The following is a 21,880-nucleotide window of genomic DNA, read 5'->3' as shown; positions in this document are numbered from 1 at the left end:
AACAAAGTTCAGTTAACAACACTAATCTAAAATATGTATGTGGACCGGGCCAACTTACGTTGATTAACTTAAAGTTAGCTCCAAACTGGCGAGTAACCGACTTAGAAATCATCCTAGAAGACATCCGGTCTTACCTAACTTGGTTACTTGGCGTGATCATTTTCTTTGTTGGATATTACATTCTTATCCTAGAAAGCATCCTAGAAGACATCCGGTCTTACCTAGCTTGGTTACTTGGCGTGATCATTTTCCTTGTTGGATATTACATTCTTATCATTTAGACAATCAGAATTATAAACGATCACATACATACTTTTACGACCCTACATCAGCAGGATTCGAACCCGCGGCTATCTCAACAAAAGACCATCCTATCACCTCGACTACTGCACCAACCAAGGCAACCGGATAAAAATTATTTATGTATTTTATTTTATTCTTCTTGTAGACAAAAAGCGAAGCAGATCAGACGCAGAATCAAGAACAAACAGAAAGGTTAGTCGAAATATACTCCTAATTTTACATAAGATCAAATATATTGACTTATAACTCTTAATTATAGGACGAAAATATGCATTTGCACTGAGACATCAAGCGAACTAGTAATTCAGTGCTGCCAAAACAATATTCCTCGTATAATTACCAGTGCTTATCGCTACATAACCAAAGAAGAACTGTTCTGTCGAATGACTCTATGGAGTTATGCAAGATTTCATCTTAAAGCTTGAAATAAGGTCAATAAAGCACAACAACAAGGAAGCAATACTTCTACTGAACAACACACGAGAAATCAAGAGATCCAAATCGCACCACGTTACATATTTGTTACTCTTAATTTTAGCTTAAGTAGTCTAATTTTATTTTTAATTTGGGAAATATACTGGTCATGCTTGTGATTTGATACAAGTACAACAGAACAATACTTATAAATTAATTTGTAAATTAAGATTGTACTAGTGTAAGATTTATTAAAATAAATTAACCTTATCCAACATTTTTAATTTAGATCATTACACCTATTGTTAAAATATCTAACTCTAATTAGACCAGAGTGTGAAAGTTTGGTATTATAATACATTAGCAAATTTACTGATATGAATTTTTTTTTTAAATATATAAATAATTTTAAAAAATTTGGTCCAACATTTCATTACAATTGGTTAAGTATTTCGTTGCTTCACAAGTTGTTGATTTTGTAACAATGGCCAGTCTACTTTTATTCAATATACTTACTGAAGCATTAATGACAGTACAGAATATTTTCTGAAAGCCATTGGAAATATAATCAATTATGTTTTTATTTTATACAAACATTTTTTATAAAAATTTATCGTGTTGATAATATTCATTTCATCTTATTGAAATTTTAGTAAATAAAACAAAAACGAAAATATGTTTGTTGATCTAATTCAATGGTGATGATTTTAGGAAACAATTAAATATAGACGCTACGCAATAAACATGTGTAAATATAATTATATCCTGTTAAAGTAAAACTATGACAAAATTATACTTTTACAATTTCAAAAAATCCTTTAAAAATGTCTTGTTTCAAACAGTGGATAGTAAAAACATTGTTTTTATTTATTTCACTTGAAAGAAATACATAAAATTCATATCTCTAGACTAGAATAAGCCCTAACTAATAAGAACTCTGTTCTGTATAGTATGTTATTCCCTATAAATCAGAATATATCCATGATTCTTCTGAGCATTATTACTATTTTATGTACAAAAATTAGTACGTTTTTTTTTCAGTAACGATATAATTATCGTTAATCATCTCATATTGATTCGTTCAGCTCGTCATTCATTGATATTATTGATAATCTATCATAAGAACGCTTTCTATGTAATATGTAATTAATCAACTTCAAATCATTATTTTTGTGATTTATCTGCTGCTATTGATTTTAACTACATGGTCTAACCAACGGTTTTTTAACTTTCTCACGTGTACTAGAAAGTCGTTAATTCTTTGAAATTCACGGCCGGTCGTCTTCACGGTAAAGGTGTCCTCCTGTTAGAGTCTTTGAAGTGAGACAGGTGCGACGCATAATCGTTTCGCAAGACCAACTTTTAACACTATAATAACGCAGACAGTGCAACTAAGTCATACAGTTGTGTGCTGAGTTTAGGCTATTTTATAACATGCAATTTTTTATAAAAATAATGTTAATGCTTGTCTAGTAATTTAATAATTTTAAAGAATATGTATTCATAGAGCATAAGACATGTTGCTAGGTCTGAGAATAAAATAGGTTAATTATTCATTACTTAATAACTGATCTCATTTATAAATATTTAGAAGTTTAACTTATTAAACGCAAACAGTGACAAATTTGGTGGTTTGGTTGATGTAGTAGTAAAGGCGACAGGATGGCCCTCCTGCTGTTGCTATAGTCTTGGATTCGAATCCTGCTTGGGCATGGTCGTAAATTTATGTCTGTGATTGTCCTAGGCAAGAGTACAAAATCCAACAAGGAAAATGATCCCAGTCATGCCAGTAGCCAGGCTGGATAAGACCGGATGTCTTCTGGGATGGTCTCCAAGTCACTCGCCAGCCGGTAGGCTTAATGTCGAGGACAGTGGATCGGAGCCTACGTTAAACAGTAGTTCCAGTTCAGATAAACCATCGTTAGTAAAAAGGAGACTCAAAGTAGCTAAAACTGTAGTTTCTACTTTATTATATTATTAGTTTTTATAGTAAGTAAAAATATAAAAACAGTATAAAAAGTATAAAAGGGTAAACACATCTTGTGCGTAAGAATTCTACTCCAAAGTATTCACTTTCTTTCAGAATCTGGCTAAACATATTCCATCAATATGAAACTGGTCAACTAAATCGTGGAATCTAAGCAAAAAATATGAAAGAAGTAATACAGAATCACAATAATATTAAATAATAATAATATAGGGTATAAAAATACTAAAAAAAAACATATAATTAGTAATATTTTAGTAAAAATAAAAATGCGCCGCAATCAGTTTTTAGACGTGTAAACTTTTTGGTGCTTTTCGATTATATTTGGATCATTTATCTTCTATTCCATAGTTATGAAGATCAGGACAGTACTTGGAGATCATCGAGAAGGTCTTACCTAGCCTGGTTACTGGCTGAAATCACAAATGTTAATCAGCAACATAAATTTACGACCATGCCCAAGCAGAATTCAAACCCGTGACTATCGCAACAGTGGGTGGACTACCCTGTCACCTTTACCACTGCGCCACCAAGCCGGCGCTACTATTTTTGTTTATTGGTTATTGGCTAAAATTCTTGATTCTTAACAAAATTTCGGAAACACCACCTCTACCACCTTCATGTATTCTGTTTTAGTTCTAATATATCATGTATCATTCTATTCACATCTTCGTCCATTCCATAAATGTTATCATTGTTTATTAATACATTCGATTCGAATTATTTTGTAATTTATTTGTTCCATTTCTGAAATACGAGTTCAGAAGCCTTTCCTACCATTTTCTTTAAATATAAGAATAGCCAGAGATGATAGGAAATTAAATCTAGCTGAATATTGGTAATTTCTTAAATCGATAATAAAATTTATAACGTTAAGTCTTTCATGACGAAATATTCCATCCAGCTGCGACAAAGCACAATAATAATAACATGTAATTTATTGCCATGCCATCTTGAAGATAATTCAGGGCCAACATTACTCTTATATAATAAACCAATAGGAATAAACTAAAATAGTAACAATATTATTTCACGAATCTATCACATCATATCAAGGTCAGCTTTTAAAATGCAAGGCAAACCTAAATGATTCCTCCAACTACAGTTACAATCAGAGCAATTATTTAAGCCATCTCGGTTTTCTTAAAACTGTAAACAAAACCATACCTCCGAAAAAGCTTAACTAACCGTGAAAGAGTAATTTCGTAATTGTAACGCAGATACTTTAGATGTGAAATGCCGTTACTTATTCTAGCTCGACTTCTTCCCGTCTGCTTCGTGATATCAATTCACCAACTAATTCTCGAAACAGTTTTTTTTTCTAATGTATCGAAAAGCTTAAGCTATGCGTAGTTGTAAACAAGAAAAAAATTATTAGGTGAATAACTTTTCGCTGTATTTATGACTAAAAAAAATCGTAAATATATTTGAAAGTAATGTTCAACGTTAATTTCTACTTTTTCATGTTATTTTAACCGTAGTTAATATTAGATATATATAACCATATAGTCAAAATATGAAAATACGTATAAAATTTGAATTTACCGTAATGTGTGCGGCAAAATAGAGTAAAAATCAAAGAACCACAAAGGTTAGTTCGAAGATGCTCCCAATTTGACCCATAATCAGAAATATTGATTTTTATGGGGTATAAGGGTTACTTAATTAAAATATAAATAATGCCCTATGAATTCTATATTGAAATCTGGAAGGTATCTGGAAATATCCGAAAATATCTGGAATATTGGAAATTGTTCAGTTCACATTATAATCTCAAAAATAATTAGTACAAATATTTTTCTTGAAACTCAGTAAATTAGGAGGTTTAGAAACTGACAATTTTCTTTTTTTTCTGGCCTAAAACCACTTGATTTGCCTTGGAGTGACAAGTTGGACCGGGGAATGTGGGACTGCCTCTGGGCTTACCAATACACTAAAACGAAACTGCCTCACAGTTGACCCCTGTGGGTCGCTACTACTACTGCATTAAATTTGGGGATATGGCACCCGCTGACCGGGAAGCCGTTATTGGGCACGAAAACCTGGCGAAACAAAAATAGAAAAATCTATAGTGAAATCTATAGTGCAACTAACTATAGATTTGCGAACTTGGGTTAGCACACGACTAGATGCTGTCGTATGGGGGCAAAAATTATGACAGCAGCTACGGATGAGGTCGTTTCAGCCTCGAAAAAAGAAAGGTTAGTGGTGACGCGGTGCTAAGCTCCCAGCATGTCGACCAACTCGCGAACAAGCGCGTTTTCAGAAAAACTTGAATTATTGTTTGTGGAAGGATTGAGATATGAAGTACTTAGTTTCTAGAGTCTCAGTTTCCCTGTGAATTTGATTATTTCTGACAAACCATTGAGCGTTTCAGATTCTCCCGAGTAGCTTATTTTGGAAAACTTGAAGCCGTTTGACCTGGTTGGGTGTAACAAACTTGAAGTAGACATTACATCCGTAGGAGAGTACGGACCGAATTAATATCTAATAAAACAAGCATTTGATGGAGATGGGAGGAACTAATAACATATGTTCTTCTACAGAATCTTTTGATACAGAGAATCTGTGCTTTCTATTTCAGGCATGTAGAAATCAGACAGTACAAGGCCAGTAGACAAAAATTGTTACATATACACTGAATAGACCTTTATTTTTAGAATTTAATTTTATTTGCATATTTCATCAGTGTATATGTCTATTTCTTATTTGATACCAATATTGATGGATGAGAAAAGTCGCAAGAATTTCAAAGGGTAATTTTACATTATATTTTCATATTAAATTGTAGTAGAAATGAAAATAGCATTGTTAAATTTGTCATTGGCATTGAGAGATGGGGATAAAAAGGCCTTTTTAAAGATTCCTTCTATAAATAATCCCACTTATCGCGTCAAACTTAATTACAACTTTATATGAGGGATTATCCATGTCTGTTCTATTCTATGTCCACAACCACGGTGTCCATGTATAGTAACGTTTATTCCAAGATCTGTTTTATTGACAGAGTAATAATATCATGCCTTCCATAGTTCAGCTGATTAATCAGCACTGTATAATGAGAAAACTGCAGTAGAGTCAACTTATTTAGTTACTAGTAATAATGTTGATTAATTACAAATATACTTTATTTATCAAAATAATTTAACAAAATATTATTTCAACATCTCCTTTGTTTTTAAACATATAATATATGTCTATAAAAGTTTTTTTAATATTCCTAGGTATTATATCCAAAAATGATCTCACTCACTGAATAAACTCAAAAAATCATAAAAATATATGTATATCAGAATCAAAATTTAAAAAAATCTACATAGAACGCCAAAAATTTTAACATTAACTTTGAATAGTTTTACTTATTTATCAATACAATACCATACCACAAAAGAAAACACAACAATAGACCAACTACTACCCACCATCTGTAATTCGTTATGAAAATGTCACAGTGACCTTTGACAAAACAATCGCGCTCATTGAATCGGCAACCGATGAGGCAAGGGACAACAGTGAACAAATGATAATGCCGTCAAGAAACGAGGAATACCTGATCGAACAGTAAAAAAATGAAGCAAACGAAAGTGAAAGTTTTGGAGATAAATAATGGACGGATTTGTTGGCTCGCGAAATTACTATGCCATAATTCAGATGGAATTCGGCGAAAAAAAATGAAAGCTTATTCACGAAGCGGCCAGTTGAGGAAAAAAGGTGAGTATTGTGTGAACTGTTGCGTGATGTGCATAAAACCGTAGCGCATAATCCTCTAACATATATTAAAGTTATATGATATGTAAACGTGGATATTAATGAGTAACTAGTTCATATAAATTGTCGTAGGTTTTAGTTTTAAAAGTTTTAAAAACAAACTAATGAGGTTTTATTCATGAAAATAAACACATATCATTTTCAAAATTTCTATATTTTTCAAGTTACAATTCTACATCAGAAGAATTTCATCTCATTTAAGTCTATTTGAGAATTAAAAATTTTGAGTTCAGTTTACAATTCACACAGCGGAAGTGCTCTTCACTTAGGTTGTATATGATGAATACGATCACAAAATATTGAGAATTTAGAAGGGTATCTTAAATAGGCGAATGCGAAACAGTGTTTTAGTTTGTTCATTTGCGGCTAGGTGGCTCAAGGTATAAATTTGGTAGCAAAGTTGAAATTTGACAGTTTCTGCTTTCAGAAGGCTATTCTAGAAAATAAGAAGGCACAGAGTACGTGTGTTTATATTTGGTGGAAATAATCAAGAAGTTATTGGATATTTTGGGCTTTTTTGGTAATTATATAATTTCTACAGAAACAATTTGATTTATATACAAAAAATTTTGGTTTAATTTTTTTCGACAAAGCTTTTGTTGAAAGCTTCTGTTTCGAATTGGCGCGGAGCATTTTTCAACATGGCCCACAAAGCAAACTTAAAAAACTTATAAACTTGCGTGTTAAATATTCTTATTTTGTAAACTGTGTTTTTATAGTTCTTTTTTAGTTAAAATGATTTGTTTAAATCTCAAGACATCTCAGGTGTCGCGTCGCAGAATTTAGTACCGATTCAAACAGAATGCACAGCTTTCTTAGGGATCCCCTATGTCATAAATGGATTTTAGCAATAAATAATGAAAAACTCGTGAGAATCTCTTGTGAGTCTTAAATGAGAGCAAAAGGGGTTGTAATGTATATTTTACACAGGCTCACTACAAACCGAAATGTGGAAGAGTATTGCTTAACAGGGATACGATTTCCAGTTGTTTTTTAAATTGTAAGTCTGTTATAATGTTAATTATATGTAACTGATTTGAAAAATATAACATGCCTATATTTTATCTATGGTATAGAAGTAATTTGACAAAGCCAGGGACTTTTTTTACTTTGCTGGTAAATGATTTCTCGACTATTCTATTCAATTCCAAGACTATACACAAAACTTACTTAACAAGCAGTCTGTCCAATATTTTATTTATATCATCAAATGCCTGTATTTTTCAAAACAATCAACTGTATTGAGTATTCTCAAAGAGACGTAATTTGAAGTATACTAGTTAGGTGTTGTTTGTTATTTGTGTATGAGAAAAGTGAACAGAATAGCAAAATGCAAAAATGAAACATTTTTATTGCAACATCTAAATATAACACAGCTTATAGTCTTATTAGTCTTCAACATATATATTATACTGTATTCTGTATTTGGCCGAGTTATATTTAAGATAATCTAAAATGTTCCATATTCAATAGTTATTAAACTTTGTATATTTAAAAGTATAAAAAGTATAAAAGTTTTGTGTTAAACAAATTTTCATTAAACATAGAAAATTCTACGAATTCTCCTTTGAAATAATATTTGCAATGTAAATTTTACATATATTTAAATAAAATATATTTTTAAACTTTTATATAATATATTGCTTATTATTTTTTATACAATATTGCATTTTTATTTTTACTATTTTTATTACTGCTATTATTAATAATAAAATATTTTAAATTTCCCGCTACTCATATTGTTAGTCGCGCCCTCTGGTGGAAAATGAACGCTAACATTTTTCACAGGTGATACACGGGAGATACACTTCTAATTCCTCTGTGTTTTATGAATACGACAAATGAACTCCACAATTAAACATTTCCAAATTAATTTTCACAAATTTGCGAAGTTAGCTAGCAAACTGTGGGATATGAAAAATAGAGTATTTATAGAAATAAGGGTTCCGTTTGCATTAAAATAAAATGGGCCCAAAAATATCCTTTTTACATAGAATAAAATTTTCGGTAATTCCTTCGGTTCTGTGTATGCGCACTATATTGTTCTCTTTTTCTACCTATTGCATATAGTATTCGGAGTATTCTTTGATAATCGCTTTCTTCAATCATCGTAGCTGAACATTTTCAAAATGCATAAATCATAGATATCTGAAAACTATTATATAATCATAAATATGAAACATTTTTTATTAACCCAATAATATAATTTTAAATGAAAATAATCTTATTCTTTGACATTAAATATGAGAATTAATATATAGTAAATTAATATGAAAATATATATAAATTCATTTGTGAAAACGTATTTCCTATTGATATATCATTATACACTATTAGTATATTATTAAATTATTTAAAGAAATATTTAAATTAACCAATATGAAAAATTAAGCATTCTCTTATCACTTAAAATCGGAATAAATGCAACTGAATAATGTACATTATAAAATTGAATTTTTTATTTCTAAATATTTTTCTTCATTATATTTCTTGTAAGTTTATAGTAGAATATTATCCACATTTCTTTTTTAATTTTCAATTTTCGCTCGTTTAAATTATTTTGATGTTTTATATATATTGTGAAGCTTGAGAAAATTAATAAATATTCTCTTCGGTTTATTATAGGCTAAAAAGCACAATTGGAGGAATTTAGGAGAGATTTTGAATATGAATTATTTAGATAATTTGAAAAGAATCAGTTTAATAATAAGAAAAAAAGACAAGTTAACGTTATATTAGCAATTGTTCCGCAGGTATTTCAAGGATTTTCTGATATATTTAAGTACGTTCGGGAATTATTAGAGTTATAAACATTCATGCTTTGAAAAAACCTAATCTATGAATTACGATGGTACTAGCATCGCAGTTCAAGTTTTAAATTATTTAAACAATTTAGAAAATAAAAATGAATGATAAAATGATATTCAAAAATATGGTATAAAACAAAGCAAAATTGAGGTAAAACCACGGTAAAAATAGATAACAATTAAACCTGCCGCTAGGAAAACAATACATGAAAAGATACTGCAGAAAAAGAATGCAAAAATTTGTGTTGTTACCTCCCGTAAACGTAAAGTTGATGAAAAATAAATAAGAAAAACATTTGGTAAATCATATAAATGAAATTTTAGCTACCCCGGATAAACTAACTACCACGGATAAATAAGAACTAATCAGTTTATAATATTTTTTGAAACCGCCTAGAACTGATTAGAACTATAAAAAACATATATTTATGTCCCATAATGCTATTATAGTATGTATCACTGTTAGCGATTAAAATAGCTTGAAGTTATTATAATTTTGTCTTGGTATTCTAATTCTACGTCCATTCTTTGAAATTAATTAACATTCTCGTCGTACCTTTAGCAAATTAAAGCATCGAAAGTCGAGAGAAATCACTATTAATGTCCACATTTCCGTTTTTGCAATTGCGTATAAGCCTTTATCTGTCCTTGTAATAAATGATCGAACAGAAAATATAAACGACTAGTGCTATTCTGTGAAACACCAGATAAATCATTTAAATATTTTTTGGTTCTAAAGAAATAAAAATGTGTTAATACTTAGCGTGTACTGCGTCGCTACTTTTTTCATTAAATTAAAATAGTTTTAAAATTACTTTAAAAAAATAGTTCTAGGCCATGCATAACTTATACACTATTTGTTACAATCCGTTGTATTAAAGGATTAATACAATTGTTTTCTTATTGACCTTAAATATATATGAAAATATTTTAAGGTTTTTTCATCTAGAGTAGTTAGACCAATGTTAAATCATAGACAAAAAAATACATTAATTGGGTTATTTATGTGATGATTATCACATCAATTGTCACTTCAAACCGCTTCAGCATCTCGGTTTCATTGATTGGCAGCTAAAAAAAGAGGGATCTTCGTTGTATTGTGATTGATAACAAAAATCCCAAGCATGAAAGTGATGAAGATGGGATCAACAAGGTGTAATATATTACGAATTGCTACTCGAGATGTTTAATTCAGCACGAAGTTGCAGCTCGAATAGGAACTTCTGCCGAACACTTATTCAAATCAATTCAACATTGTATGGCTTTGCTGGCACATGCCCTGCCGACATCACCATGCTATCAGAAAAATGGGAAAAAGATGTAAAGAACGATGGAAAATATTTTGATTAATATATGTATATTTTATCATTTTTTCTTAATAATTATTTTTATGAAATAAAAAAAATTCTCAGAATACATGTAAGTATTTATGCGAAATGTGTCTCGTTAGTGGTGCTATTAATTTGTTTATAACGAAACATATCTCATGGGTGGAGGTTAAATATTGTTTGCCACATTCTTTAATCCGAATTGATTCTTAATGAGGTTAAAAAATCATTAACAAATATACCGATATATGACTATATCATCATTAATAACAACAACGTAGCTTCGTTTTCTCTTCATCCTCAATCTAGAAAAACCTAAACCAATAATTAGCCCTAATTACATGACGTTAGACGGAATAGTAAAACTGTTAAAGAAAATGTTCTGACCTTAAAACACCTTATAATTCAAGCCATTACAGTTCATAAAGAGGTGCGCCTAATATAAAAAGTTGCAGTCAACGTTTCAAGTTTAACTACTAATTTAAATCTTGATGTTTTTCAAAATACAATGCTTATAAAGAATAGATTGCCACAAAAAGGAAACTCTACAAAACATTAGATTATATGTCAAAGAACATGAAAGAGTTACCGGTAGTTGGCACTTAAAATTATAGAGTCGTTATATTTATAATAACTTTTTATTCAGCTAGTTCCATTTAAATGGAATTATGGTTTTAAGTATTATAAACACGCCTTTATTTTATATTATTGATAAATTTTTAAAAATGTTTTTAATTAATAATTTTTATATTTTGGAGTATCTTTTTTCCAACTAAGGTTTATCTGGACTGAACTTACAGCTTAATATGGAGTCCGAAACACGGCCCTCGGTGTTAAGCCTACAAGTAACTTTAAGGATCATCCTTTTAGAACCATCATAGAACTAGCAGAAGGTACCCCACCTGGTTACTGCATGACTGAGATCATTTTCCTTGTAAAATTTTATACTTTTGTCACAGTAGTAAATAATCACAAACATAAATTTACAACTATGCCCCAGCACGATTTGACCGTCCTGTCGCCTTGACCACTGCACTAATCAAACTGGCTTAGAAGATGGTATGTTATAAAAAAATGTATATTAAGAATTAGATATATTGTTCCCATCTTTCGGTCAAGAAATAAATGTGGAAAGAACACAAGGATACACCCATTTCTAAATCCACGTTTTTAATCCGCAAGTTTTAATAAGAAATAGACTCCTGCCCTAATATCTCACGCGTTATTGATGGAATCATGTAATAATCATACGGAGCATCATGTAACTACCGAACCGAACAACCACTTCTGCTACCATTAAGTGTTTAAATGTTTCTGACCGATTTGAGACGGAGGTTATCCTAATGAAAAAGTATTTTGTCCTGCCCCTTGGAGAAATCCAGCCATCATTGTCTAATTTTTAAGAGATAGCAACATATACAACGATTATTATGTACATATTTTAGTTTAAAATGTTTTTTTTTTAATCTAATGATTATGAAATTTATTGATTATTTTTATTCAGTTCCTTACTTATTTTTTGAAGTCAGTTCAATTTGTTTGCTAAAAATATTTTTTAACTTCTAAAAGTTCAATTAATGAATTGGATGAATAAGGTACAGATAATCTGAAAATAAAGTAACAAAAACATATTTAACAATATTTTTTGAAATTCCATATTTTGTTGCGGCTAGTATACAATTGTTACATCCGTGAAAATAAATTCTTATGCCTTGCATTTTGGTTTGTAGCTATTGCGCAGGGTGTACTGACATTCAAAGACGCACCTACAACAGTAGTATTCGCTGTACCAAGCCTACTCTTGAATTATACTTTCAAGGATTAACTTTCAAATCATGCGATGGTTCCTTTTGTAACCAGCGCCCAATTCACACCCACCAAAAAATGTTTCTTTGTTAATTTTATAATTCAAATAAAATCGAATCTAAAACAATAAAAAATAAATTTGAACAACTCACCGGGTGTTCAATACTTTTATTCGGACGCGATATCTGAATTGTGTATCGTCGATTATAATATGGATAGCCAGACAGCCTCACAAACATGAGGAATTAGAATTTGTAATTAAAAAATTAAGGCATGGTATTCAGTTTTAGAGGATTTTTCTGATATTCTTAATATAACTTAATAGCGAAAATTAACATTATGAAGTTTAATTCAAATAATTCTTGTTAATTACCTTAGTTAATTTAAAAAAGTACTTTACGAAGTGTGATCAAAAATAAAGGGAATTTTAATATTTAAGGGAGCTGTTTTTTTGTTGCTGTGTGGTCTAGAATGTATCTGTAAACATTCAAGCATAATGATTGGCAACTTCTGTCAAACGTAGCAGGTATTCTGATGCCTTGGGCGATTTTTTAATTTGTTTATAAAAATGATATTTTTCAATGAATCATTTCAGCAAATCAATTTGGAAAAAACGTAAAAACAATAAAACAATTTATAATAAATGATCTTTAATGAAGGAGCAAATTCATTCATTAACAATTTTTTCTATGCTCTATAACGGAAATGAAATGTTTTAAAGCAAAATAATATAATAAAATAATAAAAGTCGTAAGTTCGACCCTCAGAAATTGCTTGTTGCTGAATAAATTCAATAAATAATAATGAATGATGTTAATAGTAAATAATGTTGAAAATAAAACATAATGTGGAGATCTAGGTTGTCAACTTGATAAGTTTGGCAAAATACCATGGTCATATTCATCATGTTTACCTTCTTATCAGTTCTTGCAACAAGATAAAATAACCAACAAGGAACAATACCCACAAGCTCAATGTTATTTATATGAAGCAACTAAAAAAACAGATTTGTTTTTAAAAAAATATTGTTTAAAATAGTTTGTGTGTCATGATAACGCCTACTTGTTCTTTGCTTCTTCATGAATTTTTTACGAAAATCAATACTTTAATTATGCCCATACAACCTATATATTAGCCAGATAAATTCACTTTATAGTATAGATAAATACATAAAATTATATAAATATACTTACTTATATAAATATTTTTTACTTTACATCTTGTATTTCCTTTTTGTTTCCCATGTAAAGAAAATTTCCCACGTTCCAATATTTAATGATTCAAGCAATCAAGTAATATAAGTAAGTAATTAACAAATAAGCAAATGAACACCTCAACATGTCAAAAAATCATAATATTATAAAAATCCCAGGTTCTTGAAAGAATAACATTAATCTGTCCATTTGTTTATAAAAGCATATTTTAATTACCACCAATTCCAAATATTTGGAACCTATGATAGGGATTTTATTATACTCGGAACCGCCGGCTTCGTTGGCGCAGTAGTCAAGGCAATAGGACGGTCCTCCTACTATTGCGATAGTCGATTCCTACTAGGGTATGGATGTAGTTTTCGTTTGTGATTGTCATTGTAAATGTATTTATAGGCAACAGTGGAAAATCCGACAAGGAATAATGGCTGGATAAGGCCGAATGACTTCTGGGATGGTCTCTAAATTGGTCACTGGCCAGTTTCTAGACTTAATGCCGACAACCGTGGTTGGGAGACCACGTTAAACTGTAGGTCCAGTCCAGATAAACACTAGTTGGTAAAAAGGAAACTTTAAAATATTTTTTAAAAAAATCGAAACCGATTTTTCCTTCTTGTTTTATCCTAGTTAAAAAGAGAAAGATATTAGTGATCACAATTAAAGGCTACAAAACGATGTAAAACAAAATCCTCAGCTAATGAGGCAATAGTGCTAACGTCATGAATTTTGATGACACGCATTGGCTATTTTATTGGATAGTATGCATGGGTAGTATGGATATTTCACAGTGAAGACTGCGGTGCGTTCTGCGTAAAGAGAAGAAAGTTCTCCTTCCATTGGAGATTCATGGATCGTCTTGCGTTACCAATTCTCAGACGAATGAATTTATTGAAAGATATATCAAATTTATCCTAGAGATATTAATTACAGTCCATCAAAATAACAATGAACTCACGTCATCAGAAGTTATGATGTCACAACATCGCAACTTTAACCATTATCTCCTTCTATTTAAAAAAAGTAACCATCATAATTAAATAGTTAAAAAATTAAGTAGTTAAAAAGTTAAATAAATAACTTTCTGAATCTGACGATTAAACAGCGCTTTAAAATATAGCAAAACAAGGAAAGTGCCAAAACAATGTTTGTCTGTTTATAACCTATAATTATTATCAGTAAGATTTTGAAGAATTTTGCAAACATTTGACAACCAGAAGAATTTTTTAGGTTGCATCGATTACATGTTCCGGCGTATCAGACAGTATTATTTCTCTCTTTATATAGAATAAAATGAGAAAGAAATATATTATACATCTAAATTCACCGATTAGTTAGGGTCCTTAAGCACGGGATACAATATATTCTATTTTAGAGCACTTTAGAAGCCCGTTCTGGGAAATCTCAAATATTGTTCCTGTTGTTGGCTCGCACAAATGTCATCAATTTGTAAATCCGCTCATACAAGTTCCAAATACTGTATAGTTGTCTTTTCATAAATGCCTTAATAGATATCAGGCAAGTAAGAGATCATAAAAAATGAAGCATAATTTAGTGTTTTGTGCTGAACACTTATAAAATAGTATATATTCATAGAATTATTGTTCACCATATAATTAACCATAATTTATATACGTATTCTTCATGTATGACTCTCCAAAAAGAAAAATAGTTTCACGTGCGGTTATCACGATTTCAATCAAATAGTTTAATTAAAAAATAATAAGTTATCGAAACCTATTAATCATAAAATAAGACCGTAGAGAAAATTGCTTATATGCCTCAGGGCTGTGTTCAATTTATGAACCTATTTCGTTTATAGGTTATTGTTAAATCAACCATTTTCAATTTTACTCGCACGTACATTTTAATTGAATACGCATTTATTTTTAATTCTCTTTTATTAAGCATTCTTTGATATATGAATTATAAAAGTATTAAGCACATATTTTCCATCGGGTATATCATAATTCTCTTGTAAGTTTTTAAGTATATTGTTTTCTGACATTAAAATAAGTGGAATAATGTAAATTAAGTTTACTGGATCTACTATGGGTGACACAATAATGTCAAATACCTTTTTGAAATAAAACATTTGGCACTAGAAAGTTGTTGTCGTTTAATTCGTCAATAAAATTTGGTTCAATAAGTTCGCGAATAACCTTTTATTAGTCTATAATAGAATTTAGATCAAAAAATTCAACAAAAATTCATATACTTGAAATTTCGATATTCCACTTTTCATTGTAAAATAACCAAAATGTCATTATTAAGTTTAATTTCGGAAATATAAAGGCACATCAGTTTGTCAGATTCATTAAAAATGGAACAAAACTTTTTTTACAGAAAGCAATAGGTTTCTTTAATTTAAAGGATTAAATCATTTTATGCGTCACTATGGATAAGACTATCGAGATATAAAATGGTGGCCACAGTTATGAAAGAATGAGTCTACCATTATAATCATCAATTATAAATCTAAATAAGTTGTTAAATATCTTAAAGAATGGTATAAATTTTCTGTTCCACAGCGAGAGTTTGTTGTTTTACTAGTTACCAATAGTAAAACAACAAAATCAAATTATTGTTGTAAACTCTGTGATTAATCGAATGCAAGTATTCCTGAAAAAATCCAAGTTTGCATAAGGGAAAGCATTTTCCATCAGAATAGTTTCAGATTTCGTTCCTTCTGACTACTGACTTTTCTCGCCACTCAAAAGATCCTTAATAAAACCACTACAATAATGGGATTCATTAATTGGATGATTTATTAAAGTTGAACAAAACTCTAAAATCGCTTTTCACTTCCGTTTTCGTAAATTTTTCTTTCATTACACACTTATTAAACAAGCACAATTTCTTATATAGTTTTGTTTCCAAAATACTAACTAGAACATACTAATATTAAATAAGCAAACATTTCAAATTTGCATTTAAAATATTTTACTTATTGTATTTTAGTAAACAAATATTTTTCCTCTATATATTTATCATAACTCTGTAGATTCAAAAGGGTTTTGTAATATTACTATATATCGAATGAATAATTAATTAGAGATATTAAACAGAAAATGATGTCGCCAAAACGTTATACAAATACATTTCAAGGTTGACAAGATTTTTACATTCACAAACTAATTAAATTCCAATTAAATAACATATGTTTTAAATATGATATATTTTTATTAATATTAATATGTTTTTACTCCATCAATTGATAAACATAAAACGTAACAAAATATTTTAAGAACCTGCAACATATTACCATTCTTCAAATTCAATTCTTTAGATCTCAATTTAAGTTTGAAAGCTATCAAATCAATAATAACTGTATAGATTTTCTGGCAGCTAAGATCGTTCTCTGTATTCTTCGGTACCAGTACTAAATGTCAGTAAATTCCTTCTCAACCGATGTACTAATTTTGATGAAATTTTGCATGTGTATTTGTGTAGCAGTAGGTGGCGCTGTAACGAGGTTCCAGGAATGTTTATTTTGAATTTAATTTTTTAAATATAGAACCAAAGAGAAATAGAATTTTAAAAACAAATAACAACAAAATGTTATATCCACCTTATTAATTGCATGCTATTATAAATTTATAATTGTAATGACATTATAACATTTGTTTTGCTATCGAAATATTATTTATTTATATTATATTTATATATTAAATTATATATATATATATATATATATATATATATATATATATATATATACAATTTAATTATTTTGCTAATAAAAATTCGATGACACATCTTGTAATGTGTAGGTTCTCAACCATTATTTACACACATTTCACATACTAAACGGATATGAATAAATAAAAAACTGTACTATCGTAGAATATTATTTTTATGCCTTAACACACATATTTGGATATATCATGAAAAAAAAAGTGAGAGAAATAATTTTCTCAGGCTGCATAATAATAACATTTTGAAGCCAAATAAATACATTTATAGAAAAACAAAATAAAATAATTAAATAAGCACGATACTGATATGTTTATCGAAAAAAACAGGTTTCAATCAAAAGTGTTCAAATAAAACGTATTGTTATTTATTTGCTGACTGACAAAAAAGTGAATAACAATTGGTTGGTTTCAGATTATTCAGGTTTTAACTACATTTCTGGTAATGTTATCAATCCTGCTATTATACATTTTAAAGAAACAAGCTTTGCCTTTTAATATTCCTTAAATATTATCAACTTTTAAGAGTAATTTTGATATGAATCTGAACAAAACTTTAAAAATCAAGTGAATGAGTGGAAGGTCACTCTTTTAAAAGGCATTCAAGGAATTTCAAAATGGTAAACAGCTCAACAGTGAAATTTGTGATGTATTTGAGAATGACTATTTAATTCATCAGTGTAGAAGATATAGGAAAGATTGAGATCTGAATGAATTTAATTTTCCAAATAATATAAAAGGATTAAGGACCGCATTATAGACGTAACCGAACATTTAAAAAATAAATTTGTTCAGCCATATTTCTTTGAGGTGAAGAAGTTGATCAAGTATATTCAGCACTCAGCGTAGCAAAATACCTCAGATATCATAATTACACTAAAGCAATTTTATAATCAATATCAGTAAACAAAAGAACGAGAAAGAAATGGCGAGATTGTCAGATCACCTCGAGCTCGAGCCCATACAGTGAATGACGTGAAATCATTACCCTGTCTCATCGTACCGAAATGGTACCGAAAAATAAAATTAACGCAAATAAAACTTTTGATTTCGACCTAATTACCGGAAACATATTAAAGGAACTTTCAAGAAAAGCACTAATTAAGATCATCATCATACTAAATGCTTCACTCAGTCTGCAATATGTACGACAACTATGGAAGGTGGATGAAGTAATTACGATTCTTAAACCATGAAAGTCACTCCATGAAACAGCATCATACCCTAGACAATATCCAAATTATTTGAAAAACTTCTATTGAATAGAATAAAACCAATAATTTAGGAAAGGCATCTTATTCCAGATCACCGATTAGATTTCAGGAAATAACACCGTGAAGTGATAGACGTTTGGCATAAGGGTTTAAAGCATAAGATTAAAATGCTTCTCTCTGACCAATATTTAAAATTTAGAACATTAAAATGTTATTTAAGAGTTATATATAACTAAACGATACTTCATAGTTAAACAAGAAGATGACGATGTTAAACTCAAGCGGAAGCTAGATGTTAAGAAAAAATGTAAAGAGCTCAAGTTTAAGTACAAAAACAACAGGATATAATAAGCTTTTACTTTACCGACATTGGTCTTGGAAAGGTGGAATTATGGTGTTCAACGTTGGGGTTGTAGCAGCCATAGCAACATAAATATTATGCAAAGATTCGAAAATAAGGTACTGCAAAGTACTCTTGATGCTCTATGGTACAATCGTGATGATAATCTGCATAAGGACGTGAAGCTAGTGTCGATAATACTGTCAATGACTATACCCAAAGACATAGATGGAAATTCCATCAGCACATCAATGTTGAGATTCTCCAGTCCCTAGATAATTATGGCTTAGTCAGAAGATTAAACAAAGGAAAGCCATTTAATCTAGTTCAATGAAGTTGTTAGTAAATATAATTAAAAAATTATTATAATAGTTTATAACAACAAATTAATAAATAAATTATCTATGAATATGAGTCTCATTATCAAATCCTACATTTCCAATCGTTACTCAGAATTATAACATATTTTTACGTGTGCACCACAAGGTAGCCAAGGTATTTTAGGACCAATATTGTATTTGCTCTATACCAATTAGCATATGTGAAGGAATAAAAATTGCTACATTTGTTGAATGGATCAAGAAATGGCAAACAAAGTTAAATTCCATAAAATCTACACATGTATTGTATCTATATATTTACCATAGTTCTAAGCATTAAGAGTAAATATGTAAATTAAAAAACATCTAATTACTTACAATAAAGTAAGAAATTTTCAAAGTAAATGTATTTCGACATGTAAATATATTTCAAAATGTTTGGAATTATTTCAGCGTGTTTATGCTCTATGTGACTGTTTAAATCTCCTACAATAGTTTTATCTTTTATTATACTAATTAACTTCTATATTAATAATTAGTCGACACAGTATATCTGCTCAAAAAAGCATGATCAATGAATAGATCCCATCATCAGTATATACTATTTAACAGCAAAATATTTAGTGATCCCCATGATATTACAGTCAGTTTGAATTTCTGATTTCTTACCTTGAAACTTATCCTGTTATTCAATACTTCATCACATATAAATTACACTTAAAAATTGGTAATCAATGGGTATTATTACCAACAGCAACCAACTCTAGGAAATGGGAATGAACTGGCTGATTTATTACTTTAATATTAAAATTAATATTTGGAATAGCCAAAATATACTGCTATATTAAAACACAGTATTTAAAGTAAATTTAACATAGACACTTAAGTATAATTATTTGCTTATAGTATAAATCCAATATTTCGATAAACGCATGAGAAATTACAACTTGACTCAAAACTATTCTATAATCAATTCTGCTATAACTTAAATCTGATGACCTAAAATCACAGTTTATTTACATTTTTATGTAATACTAACTAAAATTATAAGATGAAATTTAAAATAAGGTCCTTAAAGAAGAGAATCAAAATATATGTATTTCTCGCATTCTTATAGCAAATACAAAATTATTTTCTTGTTCAGCTTCCCACGAACCAATAAAGATCAGGTGTGACATCATCGTACTTTGTCGCCGAAGAAATTTGTGAAAGAGACGATCAAGGACAATCACGTCGTTACTGGACAGCAAAATATCAGTATCTGATCGAATGAAAACAACATTGAGATCATACACAGCTTCTTTTGAAACATTAGCATTTCCAACAAAACTCCATCTACTTTAAAAAATCACTTGAAGTAATTAAAACAGAAGTGTTAATACATGTCTAAAGACAGTTAATATATTTTCTCTCAAATATCTATATATTATATAAAGATATTTAGTAATATGCCCTATAAGTGATTCGAACAGGCGTATAACACAGCAACCTATATTTTTAAACATGTATGAACATTATTTTACATGACCTATGTAACTTAGTTATATATAGTTAAAATTGGCTTAACCCTTTTTTCAATTTTTACTTTATCTCAGATATCCTTTTATCGAACTTCAATAAAGTTCAAATGTATTTGTACGAATCAAATAATTAGCGAACACCTAGATTGGTTCTTTCGGTAAAGCCAAGAAAAAAAATTAACCTGTAACACATTTTTATAAGCATGTTATCGTACTGCCGTCAAATTAATTGATACCGTTTTAAGAATTAAAATTGAACAGATAAACCGTTAACTCACCAATTAAACTTTTGAACCAAAACAATAATAGATCTATTATAATCCAATCAAACTCAGGTTCAGTACACAATTAAGTGTCGTTAAAAGTATTTCGAGTAAGAATCATCACACGGTCACAATATCCGTCTGTATCGTAGTCGACGCGATAGATCCGGCACAATCTCAATAGAATTCAAACAAAATAGAAAAAGGCAATTAATAAAAAAATACAAGCATCTAATAAAATCGGGTAGGCGGACGGCGTAGCGGTTTACTTTTGTTTTTCGCGTTGCGCGACTCGGCGTTGCTCGAGTGCGGCCCGAACTGATTCTCGATCGTCGACAGGTAAGTTGTTAAAATCAAGAATGCCGTGGTGGAACAGGTACGGTCACGGCCCGCTAAGAATTATAGGCTTGCTCATTTGCATCCCACCACTTGACAAACTAGTTAATGTTTAATTTATTTTCAAATAGTATTTGTTCTCATTCAGCAACAATAAACATAAGATAAATTTTAGATGAATAACGCATTAAAACTCATAAACAACCTAACGTAAAAAAATATATTTTTCAAACTGATTTTATTTCTCATTTATATACTTTCTCTATAGAATGATTTATAGCTGACTTTCAAATTGGTATCCAAATAGGTATTCACTAAAGTTTTCAGATAAATGGATAAACAGTAACAATAACAATAGGGTTCCCTTTTTGAGATTTTCAATAGGTAGGGTAGACTAGGACGGTTGGGCCAATTTAGGTTTGAATGTCTCTAACATCATCAGTATGCCTTTTGAGCGACAAATATTGCTGTAATATTATAGAATATGTTTGTCTACGTATTAATACTATTTTTTTTACCTAAAGGTATAGTAGTTTACTCAAAAACTAAATTTATAGAAAAAGTATCCTTT

The 21,880-nt window shown here is 29.6% G+C and overlaps 1 protein-coding gene across 2 annotated transcripts in view; it reads right to left on the bottom strand.

The window, feature by feature from the left end:
• LOC143193136 (uncharacterized) overlaps positions 1 to 21,334 on the bottom strand; it is a 153,016-nt gene extending 131,682 nt beyond the window's left edge. The window contains exon 1 of one of the 2 annotated variants that reach the window (XM_076399118.1): positions 20,989 to 21,334. The gene's annotated coding sequence lies outside the window, so the exon portion shown is untranslated. The remainder of the gene's footprint in view (positions 1 to 20,988) is intronic. The other variant, XM_076399120.1, reaches the window with a different exon arrangement.
• Positions 21,335 to 21,880: the final 546 nt, after the last annotated feature.

This window comes from Rhynchophorus ferrugineus, unplaced genomic scaffold (assembly GCF_030347505.1).
Source record: "Rhynchophorus ferrugineus isolate W39M unplaced genomic scaffold, kcgeb_rfMv2 rfM3, whole genome shotgun sequence".
Lineage (NCBI taxonomy): Eukaryota > Metazoa > Arthropoda > Insecta > Coleoptera > Curculionidae > Rhynchophorus > Rhynchophorus ferrugineus.
The sequence above is the reverse complement of the archived record's forward strand: the minus strand, read 5'-3'. Positions and strand labels throughout refer to the sequence as shown.